A 13470-nucleotide genomic window follows, 5' to 3' on the forward strand; every position below is an offset into this window, starting at 1 on the left:
TGACTGACAGCTGAAGTAAACAAACGATAATTCACGCCAGGTTTTTCCTCCCTGTGGCGACAGCTTTTGTAAAGCTGCACAACTTAATGAGACACGTTATTTAATATTTATTTCACAATCAGACTCCTTTACCCTAACAGAATTAGCCTCAGCCCACAGTGAATGTATTCCTTGGTTGTTTACTTGAACAAGTCAATACTCAATTAATTTTGAATTTCTTCAGTTCTGAGTTTCTAACTAGAGGGGATTTGTTTTAAAAACTTTTTTTTTTTTGTAATTAAATACCAGCTGTATTTAAATTAAATACCGTATGTATGGATGCAAAGTGAACTAGTTTGGGGGCACTGTCCCAAGAAAATTAACCTGGAAAAAGAAAATCACAGAATCATAGGGGTTGGAAGGAACCTCGAGAGATCATCGAGTCCATTCCCAAATCATAACATTAAGATTAGCTTTAAGCAGGTAGTTTCTTGATCTAGAGGCACACCAGGTTAGAGACAACACTGATATAAATGGGATGGCCACTGACAAAAGATTTTAGGTTTATGATGTATATGGCAAAATGATTAATGGTGGAAGCACAAATGTGTCTGACAGTGCAGCAACTCCATGAGGAGCTTTAAAAACTCCCTGGGCTTTTTTCATGGCTGCAGCAGAAAGTTCAGGTATGGCCACCACACAATAGGGCAGGGAAAAGCACAAACATCCCAGCAGACACTTGTCAGAGGCTGTGCATTCGAAGACACTTCAGTAACTGCTTTCTGGTGCCATGGGGGGACTGACTACCTGTGTAGTCAAGCGCAAATGCACCAAGACAATTTTTCTGCAGGACTGTGATAACAGAACTGCTACTTAAAATATATATATATGTATATATATATGTATATATATATGTATATATATATGTATATATACACACACATAAAGAGAAGAAATAAGAAACATAAAATGAGAAGAAAAAGATTTCCTAATATAGGACAACTCTATACATTAACAAAATTAGTTTCTGAGGTTTACAAACCTAATGAAAACATCAAGAATTACCTAAAGATCACAGTATTGATATACTTACAATTGTTTTCCGCTTTTGGGGGGAGGTAGAAGAGACCAGATGTGGGGTTACTGACTGTAAAAAGGCACAGCTTGATCCTGCACCAGGTACATGCTATATCCATAAAAGGGATGGTCAGTACATGGCAGCATCCAAGAACCCAAGAAGAAACCTCATTCCTACAGATACCACAGAGCAGTTTCCAACCAAGCCACACACTCACAGTTCTCCCTCATAAGTAGGTCGAGCACAAATCTGTTAGCCTGAATTTTAAGACCTCAACTCCAGAGTTCCCATTCAGCTGCTGAAATTAAAGAGTTAACAGAAATCTGGGTTTATTTGGGGGTTTCAACATGTGCACACACACATCCATCTCTCCGAGTAAAATGCTACTACCATATTTTTGAAATGCGAGTACTGGTAGCTGGAAGAAAATGGGCACGGTTCCCTTTTTAGAAGGAACAAATTGTTCAGAACAAGGACAAATGCAATAGAGAAATCAGGCACTGGCTTCACTTCTGATGTTTCAGGCTTCTAGTACATACAGCCTCTGCAGGATTTATCTTTATATGCACACCCCCAGGGTTGTTCAAGAATTGCCCCATAACAACATAATACTCTCAAGAGCAAGTATTTCCAGTGGGATTTGAATATTATCAGATGCATATGTAAGAAATTAGAGGGTACCACGATCTTGTTGGCTACAGTATGGGGAGACTCTGGAGGCCGCTATTGCCGCAGGGCTGGTGGAACCGAGGATGGCGCAGACATTGGCTTCACTCGAGCAGATTTTAGATAGAAGACATGGAATTAGCTGCAAGCTGTGTTAAAATGACCCCTTTCTAGTGAAATCTCTTTTCTGCAGTCATGACACAGAACCAGAGGGATTTCAGGGAAGAGGAGCAGAGCCCAAAGCCATCGTCACACAGGTTGAACTTTCAGCCTATAAAACTCATCCGTACCGTGGGGTGACAGGTCCTACGTGAAACCAAACGCTGGGAACAGCCCTCCCCCAGTGTCCTTGGGAGCCCAGAGATGTTTGTCAACCCCAAGCCTGCCCCTGCTGCCTTGTGAAAGCTACAGATCACTTCAGTCTTTGCTGAGATTTTAATTAAACTCATTACCACAGGTTTATCGAAGTTAATACCTTTTCTCCACAGGACATGATGCACCACAGACGTCAGAGAGGATGCACGAATAAAATGCCTGTTGTTTCTCTTAATCTCCCTCTCGATGCAAAGAAAATTAACCGATATCCCCACAGCAATTTCAGGATGAAGGACAGAGGCTACCTGATTCTCACATCCAAATATTTTATTCATCTCCGAATGGAATAATCTGATTTCTCTCGAGATTCTAAATAAGCCAGTAAAGCTTTCTCAACCCTAGGTTTATTTTTTCAGGTATTTGAATTAATAGCTATAGAGCAAGAACAAACAAAAGGATTATTTTCTTCAAGTGGTAGTCTCTACTTCTCTTTGTTGATCAGGTTCAGCAGCCATTGTAATAAATCCTGAAGCTCCTGAGCTAGAGAAGGTAAAAACTCCCTTTGTCATCAGAAAGCAACAGGAAAATAAGCCAACAAAGAGCTCTGTTTGCAGCGTGGAGACCCCTAACTGGATATCTTGAGGCTACTAACAGGAAATCAGGTTGTCCAAGAAATAAATTTATATACAAGTTTGTCTTACTGTGTTTTTAAGAAAGGATGTTCTTTGAAATAAATATCCTCAGTGCTGCATCCACAAGTGTCACAAGTACACCATGCATTAGACCTGGGAAGCAGAAAAGATAGCCCCACAGAGAACTTCTCACTAATTAGAAATGAAGCTGGCTCCCTTTATAAACTTGTTAGATAAAAAGCTTTGACTGATCTATTTTCCATTACTGAGTTCAGGCAATGAAATTTAAATCACAGTGAAGTGCTAATGATTATTTTTCAAGTCAGCTTTTTATTACTGAAAGCATTCTCTGCAACACAGCAAAACCAAAATCCGGGCGTCTAGAAACATGACTTCTTTTCTAATCTCAGCAACCCTTCCACTTGTTCTTTGACTGTAAATCTGAACGTCGGCATTCACCTCCAAAACGAAGGCACTGGTCTAAATCCTTAACAAGGATGGTCTCAGCTTCTACCGCAGTTCCCATCACTTTGGTATCTACGGGTGAATGGTTATTCAGAGCAGAAGAGCGATTGCTAGAAAGACAAGAGGGCTCAACAAGTTCCCGTGCCTTATGATTCACCCACCACAGGGCAGAGCGTAGGGGGACCAGTTTGCTAATCAGACACACATCCTTCTTTCCACCCAACATCTTTAGCAGCCCATTCCCTAGTTCCCTATTGGTGTCACGTTTTCTGCAGCTAAGAGTCACTGTTTCTGCCCATTCACAGCATTCCCCAGATTCATTTGTAGTCGGGGAGTACCCAAGCTCCCCAGGGCTATTGCTGAGCATAACTACATAGAAATGCAGTGGGAGGGTGGCTGCACTGGAGTGGGTGGCAAAGAAAGGCTCAGGCAGAGGAAAATCCTCCACTGGAGAAAGCAGATGGGCACAAGCACGTCAACAGTCCCCTTTGAGCCAGTGCCATCTCAGTAGGGCCAGCCCAGGTGAGACAGCCCTTACAACCAGCTGGCTGCTCTGAGAAGGGGCTGCATCCTTCCACAGCCAGGCAAAGGGGCAATCCCAGCTGCTCCTTTCCTTCCATGGGTGCACAGATCAGCCAAAAATACCTGAAAGCACATGGACTGATCACGTACAGGCTCTCACATCCCAACAAACCAGTGCCAAAGCTCAGCACCATCCTGCAGGACCGGGATCCATAACTCCCTTGTGAGAATAACAGGATGGATTTGTATCGGGAAATACTCCCACTTTAAATGCACACACACTGCCCTTCGACTAACTGACTTTTCGCTGAATGCACAATCAAAAAGCACAATTTTGGTTTCTGTGACTTTGTTGCAGATGAGGAGCAGCCCAGGGCAGCCGTGGGTCAGGCTGCTGGGGCCCTGCATCGTGTTCCTCTCTTCGTGAACAGCATCTCTAGCAGGCCTGAGTTACCCAGGCGCTGTTTGGCTTCTGTACACTTTGGCATTTCTAACATCTTTTTTTTTCCTCCTTCCTTTTCTAAACTCACCCTGCAGGATACAGTCTTTTGGGAAACCATGTGCAAGCTCATCTTTTTTCATGCCAGCACAGCTTTCCCTCTCCTTCCTCTTCTGTCTTTTCAAGGTCTAAAAGAAAACACCATTCAGATACTTAAAGGTTACAGTTAGCTTTTACTTCATCAGTGCCTTAAAAAGGAAGTATTTCTTCCAAAGGGAGAGTAAGTAAGTAGGGTATTCACAGATCTTGAACAGGACAGTAGCAAATTTCAGTGGAACTCCATACAGCTTGAGCAATATAAAAATCTTACTGAAGGTTTCTTCCTCTGTTTGTACAAGTATTCCCTAATTATCTCTGGAAAGTAATAGCTAGGTTAGTTTAAACAGGTGGTTTAAATTTTGCCTGAAGTACATCAGGGAACAGTGCACCTCTGCACAGAGAGAAGTGGGAGAGCACTAACTCCGGGCGAGACAGGATGACAAACAGCAATTAACTCTCGAGCTGTTTGCAGCCTCTATAACTATCTAGAGCTCAATGCAACAAAGCTCTCCAATGATTTTTATCTATGCAGGGCGAAGACAAGTAACACTACAACACACATCTCACTAATACCTTGCTTTTGCCCTATATTCAGGGCCAACCCTAAATAGCACGGATGAGTTATGAAACTACTATAACAGTGACATACTTTCACGGGGTCTTCATTCTGTCTAAATACTGACAAGGGACATGTTCATCCCTGTTCTGCCCTAATTAATTCAACATATTAGCACCTGAGAAATGTTTGACCCAACTCCCTCAATTGAAATTCATAATTTAAGCGGAAGCTGACCAAAAGGTACCGGGATTGCATGGCAAACAGGACAGGACTGTTGTCTCACACTGTAAGAGAGCCAATAAAAATAAAATGAAGATTTAGTCAGTTATTGACAGAATCAATGGGGGGGGCAGGAAGCTAAATGACTTGCTGCAAAATGAAATCACAGGAACTGAAGAGTAAATCAAAGCACTGCCTGAGGTCATGTAATCTGTCCTCCAGCCAGAGCTGGGCTGGTGCTGAGCATCTCTGCCCCAAGCCCTGTCCAAACAGGTGGATGTTTCTAGCATTGGAAACCCACCTGTAATACAAAAGATGATTTTATTGCCTACCAAGTCTCCTGCCCTGAAGTTTTGCAAGCATCCATGCAAGCCTTCTGGTTTAAACAGCCTCATCACTGCTAGGTACACCTACCCAGTGTGCTTCTGCCATGCCGGTCCCACTACTGCAATGAATCTCAAACTTTCCTATTGCCTGGGCAGTTGTTTAGCAAAGTGCACAAACCAGCCCATACCACACATTTTCTCATTCCTATCTTTGTACTTGCTGACAGCAAGGCTTGCACTCACGCTGCTGGTCCCGCCCTAAAAAAAAAAAAAAAAAAAAAACAACTTTTTTTTTTTAATTTAGAAAATGAATTTATCTAATTCCCAGCTGTAACAATTTCTTTCTTGGCTATATTCTGTGTAAAAATAAGAAAAGGGGGAAAAAAAAGCTGCTGGTGAAGCAACTGCTCAGCCCCTGCACCGGGCCCTCCTCACCCATCCACTGCTTCTCCAGGAACTCCAACTTCCTCACAAGGCCCTGACTCCCGGCTAGAAAATCCGCAGCCTCCCATTGTTCTGTAGCAAAGACTTAAAAAAGCCTTAAAAGACAGCAAATCTGCTGCACCTCTGGGTCTCAGCAAGTTCTTCGCATCTCCCCAGCCCTTGGGTCCTCCAAACATAAGGCTGGGAGACATCACAGCCTCCAGGGAGGCTCGCACGTCTTTGTGCAGCAGCTCTGGGCTGTGGATGATGTTAGTGATAAAGCCAGTTCTGCCTTTTACCAATACGCCAAACAATGACACCAAATGCAGTTTGATCCAGAAATGAACTAAAACCAACCAACCAAAAAAAAGCTGCATAGGGTATGGCCAAGAGAACAATCTTGCCCTGAAGCCCTTTTCAGATGCTGGACACAAATAAGAAATTAAGGGGGAAAAGAAAATAAAGGAAATTTTTAGTGCTGCCTTGCTGGAAGAGTCCCTCTGCTTCCAGCAATTGGCATCTTGGGGGCTTCCTGAATCACAGTGAATGTAAACACTGCATTTAGCTCCTTGCAGGATCAGGACACAAATTACTCAGGAGGAAGAGCCACTTTGCTCGTCTTTGTGCTGTCACTGGAATCACTCATCTCCTGAGCAATTTGCAGCTTTTGGTCCATTTTTTTTCCTCAAGTTCTGTCGCTGCAAAGCAAATTTTCATCTTATTAACAGTGTAGATTTCTGGACTACATCTTTAATCCACTTACTGCTGTAGTATCATATAGCTTGAAAATGCTAGCACACAAAACAACGCTGCTAGAAGTCTTTCTAAATTCAAGAGACCTAATAATTGGAGTAGTGATTAGACAAGCATAAATAGCAATACACATGTAATGACACACAGGTATATAAAGATGAAAGCAGAATGAAATGGCGACATCACAAAAATGTCACTGCTTTTAAACTACAAAAATCCCTGGCCACAGACATCCTGTTCCTTCTCCACACGGTCTGCATCACTATTTCCCAGCATAATTCCCAGGCAAATTATCACTTCATTTCCAGTGCCTTCACTTCACAGCTACCCAAATTGCTGCCATAAAACTTCTCCTTTTACAGCCAGGTAGGGAAACCCTGGATCAGATTGCCAGTTCCCTCCCTTATAAAATAAAGGGGAAAATGCTATTCCAGGAAATAAATACATTAAAAAAAATAGCTAAACAAAGGCACCTCCTGCACGCACTGGTGTTCTTCCCCTTTGAGTCTGTAACAGAGAGGAAGGAAAATGAAGCGATGAAAGGGATGCCAGGAGGTGGGGGGGATGCTGCGCGCGTCCCTCGGGAGCTCACTGCAAGAAGGGAGGCTACGAAGCGCTGCTCAGGGGCACCCCAAGCCCAGAGTGTTTACAAGCGGGTGCTGGACCCAAACAGGGAGGCTCATTGTCCCCGCTGCACTCATGTCACCCGTCCCCAGCGCTGCGGCTCAGGGACAGCCTGCCAGAGGACACCCAGTGCCAGCGACACGAAAGAAGGGCAAAAGCAAATAAGCAGGAGAAAGGAGGAAAAAAGTAAAATATTAAATACCCGCTCGGCTCTACGCTCTCTTCCTGCCCTCGGGACAGGCTCCAAGGAGGGTGGATTAAGTTTAAAGGGCACGGAGAGATGCTGAGAGATCTGCGAGGAGCAGCACCCCTCTGCCCTCGCCCCTTTTCCAGCCACCAGCTCCAAGGCAGAGGTCTGTGCTCCGCAAGGGGCTGCAGAAATACGAGAGGGGAAAGCACCCTGATGTCATGCTAGGGAAAATGCCTCGGATCTTGCACCAATATCGCAGCAGCGGTCACGCAAAGACCCCACAGAGGGCAAGGAGCAAGCAAAGCCGCACCACGGCAGAGATCTGCTGGGGCACAAAGTTTTTCAGAAGTTTAAAATATCTGCCCTTATCACATTTCTAAACAGAGGGGAAAAGAAAAAAACATCATTCGACAGTTTGTGAGTTGAAATAAAACATCAGGCTGTCCAACTGACAGCTTTGAAAATCTGCACTCCTGACACAGCTCAGAGAAAAAAAAAAAAAAAAAAAAAAAAAAAAACGAAAAAGCCACTCGCAGATGGATGCACAGCACCAACAGACCCCTCTTTATGGGAAGGACTTGGGAATGAGGGAGACAAACAGGAGAAACCCCAAGGCACTGCACACCAGCGACCACAAGCCCCATCCTTAATAAAAATAATAATAATAAAAAAAACTTATGTGACTTTTTGAAAAGCTTTTATTTTTTCCCCATCTCAGCAGCAAAGTACAGCGAAGAAAAGCCCACCCCATTTATTTTTCGCTGCTGCACCGTATGGGATGCAAGCAGGGCAGGGTCCCCCAGCATCCCGGTACCCGGCACGCACCATCCTGCATCGCCCCCAAAGGACCGGGGAGGGGTCCACTAATCAGTGCTCTAATTTATTTATTATTAAATAAATAAATAAATAAAATCTTTTTTTTTTTTTTTTTTTATTTAATAGCAGTAACCCGGGAGAGCCCGCACAGCACAGCCCCACGTTGGGAAACGCGCCGTGCGGGTAAATGTATTGGGGTGGGAATAGAAAAGGAGAAATGAAATAAAATAGAAGAGAATAACTAAAATAAAATAGAATAATTAAAAGAATAATTAAAATAAGATAGAATAATTAAAATAGAAGAGAATAAAATAGAAGAGAACCAGATAGAATAAAACAAGCGCAGAACTCACCTGGTTCGGGATTTTTCCTCCCCCTCCACGACCACAAAACCAGGCGGGAGCCGGGCGCTGCTCCCCGGCGGTGGGGGTTTTTTTTTTGGGGGGGGGGATGAGGTGCAGCCCCCCGGGGGTCGGTGCCGGGCACCCCCCGGTGCTGTGCTCCCCCCCCGGGGCTGGGGGCCGGGCTGCGAGCACCCCACAGGGCGCCGACCCCCCCGGGACCCCCCTGCGGTGCCCCGCGGCTCCCCGGGCTGGGCGCGCAGCCACCCCCGGGGCAGACCCCCGCTCTTATTATATATATATTTTTTTCCCCGTTATGCACGCAGCGAGGCACTGCCCCCCTCAAGGGCTCGGTGCGGGAGGACCCCCCCGAGGGGCTGGGCGCGAGGGAACCCCCCCGAGGGGCTCGGTGCGAGGCCGCCCCCGGTGCCGGGGCTGCAGGAGCGGAGCCCCCCCCCTTGGGCCCCCCCTCCCCTCCTGGCAGGGGGAGGCGGTGCCAGCGGAGCACAATGCCCGGGCGATGACATCACCCCTCTCCCCCATTGGCCGAAGCCGGCCCGCAGCGCAGGCTTCTGGGAGTTGTAGTCACTCTCGCCGTTCCGTCCTATAGGGAGAGGGGTGAAGGCGGACTCGCTTTCCCGGCAGGCCCCGCGCCGCGCAGCCGCATGGAGGAGGAGGAGGGGGGCGGTGGCGGGCGCCATGTTGGTGGCGTGAGGGTGGTGGCGGTGCGGGAGGGGAGCCGGGCTAAGATGTCGGAAAGGGGGGCGGAGGGGGGGCGCTGGGTGCCTCCTGAGCAGGGAGAGGCTCCGCGAGCCCTCGGCGGCGGGGCCCTGAGGAGCGACGCCCGCTGAGGTGGGTGTGAGGGGGGAGCCTGGGAGCTGGAGGCAGCTCGGTGAGGTGAGGTGGGGTTGGGGCATTTTTGGGGGGTTGGGAGGTGTTGGGGGGGGGGGGGGTGGAGGCCGCCTGGGGTTGTGCAGGAAGGCGGTGTGGCTCTGGGATAAGGGCTGTGTGCTGGGTTGTGGTGCAGGAGTCACGCCATCTGGCTTGGGGTGAAGCGCAGGGGGTGGTTTGAGGAGCCTCGGGGTGGGAGCAGGGGACGCGGCCTTGTCACGCAGCTGGCGATGGCCTGTGCTGCCGCCGCCGTCGGGCTCTTCCAGGGGTCGTGCTGGTGGTGGCCGTGCTGATGGTTTGGGGGGCGGAAATAAGTGGCAGAGTGTGCCCAGCAGGAGGAGCTGTGCCGCCTCCGAAGGACAGCGCTCCTCACTGCCTGTAGAGCCGTACGCATGGAATGGGTAAGGTGGTGTTAAGGCCTCTCGGTGTGGTCTGGAAGTAGCCCAGCTAATTTGTTTTCCTGTCTTCTTATCAGGGCTTAAGCAGCTGACCGGTTCCAGGTGCTGTCTTGGGTTCAACATACTTGCTGCCTGGCTTGGAGGATGCCAGCTAGATTTTTTTTAATGGCTGTAGAATTTCCTGTATTGACCATAAGCTCTGCTTGTGCTGTTCTTTGTGAGAGAATAGAAAATTAGCCATTTATCAAATGAGAGGCTCATCTCTGGTAAAAGGACTGGAGTTCTCTTGTTATTGCTGAAATAATTTTTTCTCTAAACTGGGAGGAAACGCAATGATGTATTCTATGGTTTGTGAAATAATATGGTTTTTAATTACAGCTCATTCCTGTGAAATAAAGTACTTTATTACTTCAAGAGGACACTCCATTGAAAGGAGTTGAAGAGTTTTGTAGGCTCCCTGCAAGTGTGGGCCTAAGTCCAATAATGGTGTAGGTCAGGAAAAAGGATTTAAAAGGTTTTATTTCTAAAATATTTTGGCTCCTCCTGGAGGTAAGTACAACGCATTTGCTTAGGGTAATACCTCACAGTAACTACACAGGTATGGAAGTTGTTTGCCCAAGGGTACATCCAGATGATGGAGGAAGGGTGTCATGAGATATTAATTCCTAACAACATCATTAAACCTAAATGTTGGAGTCTTTCAAGATTTGTTGATACTACAGCAATGCTTGCCATTCTTCCATCTCTTTAAATCCAGGTCCATCTAGTTAAAGAATCTGAACTAATTCCTAGCTTTTCCCATCCTCTTGCAAAAGACCAGGTGTCTTTGGAGGTGCACCTTACATAGTTCTCCCTACCCCAGTTTATCCATTTTGCCATCTTCATCACTGAAGGAAAGGAGAATATAATGCTCTGTTAGCGCTATAACTTTCAGTAATAGTTGTAAACATCTGAAGAATCCTGAATTACAAGCATCCCTGCCTTTCTCTTCTTTCTCTGTGCAGCTATGGCAGTTGTGCCATGGGAAAAAAAAAAGGCAGTGGCATGATGACATGTCACAACAGTTGCCCTCTTTAAACTTTAAACCTGTGCTTATATCTGTGTAGCTGATGGCCAAGTAATGATGGTAAGTATTGCAATGTCTTCTCTATAACTGGCAGAAAACATGGATGTGAAATCCTCATCCAAGGTTCAAATATATACTTTTAAACTGGTTTAGAAACAATACCACTGGCATTGGTCCTTCTCTTTCTGTCCTTCCTCTTTGATGCAATGCTGCTGCTCAGGGTAGAAAGCAAGGATGCATCCTGCTTTACAAGTAAAATTACTTCACTGTTTTACTATTCTTCGTTATCTGAAGGTGCTGCAGATGTCTCAGCTAGGAGTTGCTTTAGCAGGTTGAAATGTAGAAATAAAGAATTTATGTAAGAAAGTACCCAGATGAATACCCAATGCAGCAGACAAGTAAAATACTCCTGTGTTGTATGGTTTACTTTCATGATTCTGGGGTGATCTGATATTTGTCACCATGAATTTTACTGATCACAACTTGCAAGAGTTTTTAATAGTAAAACCTTTGTCTCAAATTTAGATACTTTTTGTACAGTGTTTGTTTGAAAATGATCATGTCTGCTTACCTTCTGACTCAACAGGTCCTAATTGCAAGATCTGCAACGAGCTTATAACCCTTATAGCCATGCTGTGGAAATAAGTGTTGTCGCTGTTGTCTCAGTGTTTCACACAAGAAGACTTAAGGTGACAATAGAATCAAATGCCTGCCTTTGCCATTTCTTAAATACATGGGTATACTCTGGTTTAATAGTTTATGAAAGCTTGTTCAAGTCTCTGTAAGGTGCTGAGCCTGCTAAGCTGCCATAGTTGTTTATACTTCAGTTATTTTGCCAAATTCTATGCGATAGGAGCTACAACTCCCATGTTAGAAAAATGATTTTGGTCGCAGTAGACTCAGGTAAGCAACTACTCAGTGCCCTGAAATAGGGAGAAGCAGTTGGAAGTCCCAGAAGATGGGTAAAGAAGACAAGGATAAGTAGGAATGTGTGATGCCTGTTTGCTGTTTTGCTTAAAGAAGAAATTAATGCATTTTCATACATGGAAACTTCATATCTCAGCTTTCATTCTGAAAGGTTCTCTTCCTTAAAACCTGAAGGATTTGCATACTGTCAAACCTGCTGGGTGGAAGCATTTTCATGTGCACTCAAACAGGAAGTGGAGGATGGTTTCTAAAGGTAACTGATAAAATCTGTACTAGTCTTGGCACTTAATCAATTTTCTTACTATCCCAGCTACAAAACTTAGTTGTCCACAGTTCCCCTGGGGAAAGGGGTTAAGCTGAAGAGTCACAGCCAGGTTACTTGCTTTAGAGCTTATGAAGAAAGGGGGTAAAGACTTTCAAATTACTGCTCTGATTTGGGGGTTTAAGGAGTTGCTGTGAGTTTTCTTGTTTGTAATGATCTCCAACAGAGGTGCATCCTGAAGAGTTTACAGCTGCAGGGTGAGAGTGGATTGAGCTGGGCATAGCAGGTAAAAACTGCTATATGGTGTTACTGTTTTCAAGAATCTTAATGGTAATTCAGGAAAATGATCTTAAATACATTATTTATTCTACTTTGTTCTTAAACAGAACTTGAAAAGGCACAGGTAAGAGCAGAAGGATTCTGTACCTCAAGTGTTCGTAAATTATGGGAACACAGTTAAATGTCCAGGAGACCCTAGAATTCCTGCATTAACTTTCTTTTATTTTTCAGTGCAAGAAGAGTGCTTTCAGAGCAGTTGAGAACCTCTTCAGGTGTCCTAAGTATGTTCTCCAACTGAAACGTGGCAGCAGTTCAGTAGCAGTTACACAACAGAAGGGGGTTTGCACAGTACTGCAAGTCCTGGATTCAATGGAACTGGTTTTAGTAGAGAGAAAACCTCAGGTTTCTCCAGAACTTTTAACTCCTGTGAATGTAAATGAGGACTCATCTGCAGTACTGAAGAGGAAATTTACTCCTACTGTTGACACTGGACAGGAGGATTAGGATAGGGGACTTATTTCATTCTAGGCAGAGCACTGCCTTTGAAAAACTGCAGGCTGTCCACATACAGGACATTCCAGTTGTGGGAAAATCCCCCTTGGGAAGGCACACTAACAATGGGGAGAACTTGGTAAACAAGGGAAACACAAATGTGCTGCTTCTCAGCTGAGTGCAGGCATTTCTCTTCAGGTGACATGAATTAAGGTGTCCTTTGAAGACCATAGAGTTACTGCCAGACCACATTCCCATTTCTCTTGAGATCATAAATGCACTTGCACAGTCCAGAGCCACCCAAGTAGCTTTAGTCTCGGTCAAGTGGGAGAATATTTCTTCATTTAAAAATAAGAGTACTTGGTCCCCTTGAGTCTTGCAGAGCTATTGGAGCGGTGCACTGAAGGTAAGCTTTCCCACCCACATGTTGCAAGAGACTGGCACATTGAGATCACTCAGGGGTCCAGGGCTGAACATAAAGCCTTTGGCTGGCTGTGATCTAGCCGTCATGTACCCAACAAGCACACCTCAGCAATTCCACGTGGAACAAGAAAGTTAACACTGGGGCTGCACTGGTTCAGATGTGCCCTGTGTGTGCACTGTGCTCATTGGCACAACGCTCAATTTCACGCCATGTTGCATAAAGCACGCAGGGTATCATGCTGAGGTTACACTGAGTACAGACCCTGCTCTCATGCCAGTAGTCCTG

The 13470-nt window shown here is 45.5% G+C and overlaps 1 protein-coding gene across 3 annotated transcripts in view; it reads right to left on the reverse strand.

Moving 5' to 3' along the window:
- Positions 1 to 8897, reverse strand: part of RAB30 (RAB30, member RAS oncogene family) — a 47373-nt gene extending 38476 nt beyond the window's left edge. For 2 of the 3 annotated variants that reach the window (XR_004253017.1, XM_032183433.1), the window contains exon 1: positions 8459 to 8897. The gene's annotated coding sequence lies outside the window, so the exon portion shown is untranslated. Of the gene's footprint in view, positions 1 to 7301; positions 7324 to 8458 lie in introns of those variants that run through there. The other variant, XM_032183441.1, reaches the window with a different exon arrangement.
- Positions 8898 to 13470: the final 4573 nt, after the last annotated feature.

The sequence above is a fragment of the Aythya fuligula genome, chromosome 1, assembly GCF_009819795.1.
Source record: "Aythya fuligula isolate bAytFul2 chromosome 1, bAytFul2.pri, whole genome shotgun sequence".
NCBI classification, from domain to species: domain Eukaryota; kingdom Metazoa; phylum Chordata; class Aves; order Anseriformes; family Anatidae; genus Aythya; species Aythya fuligula.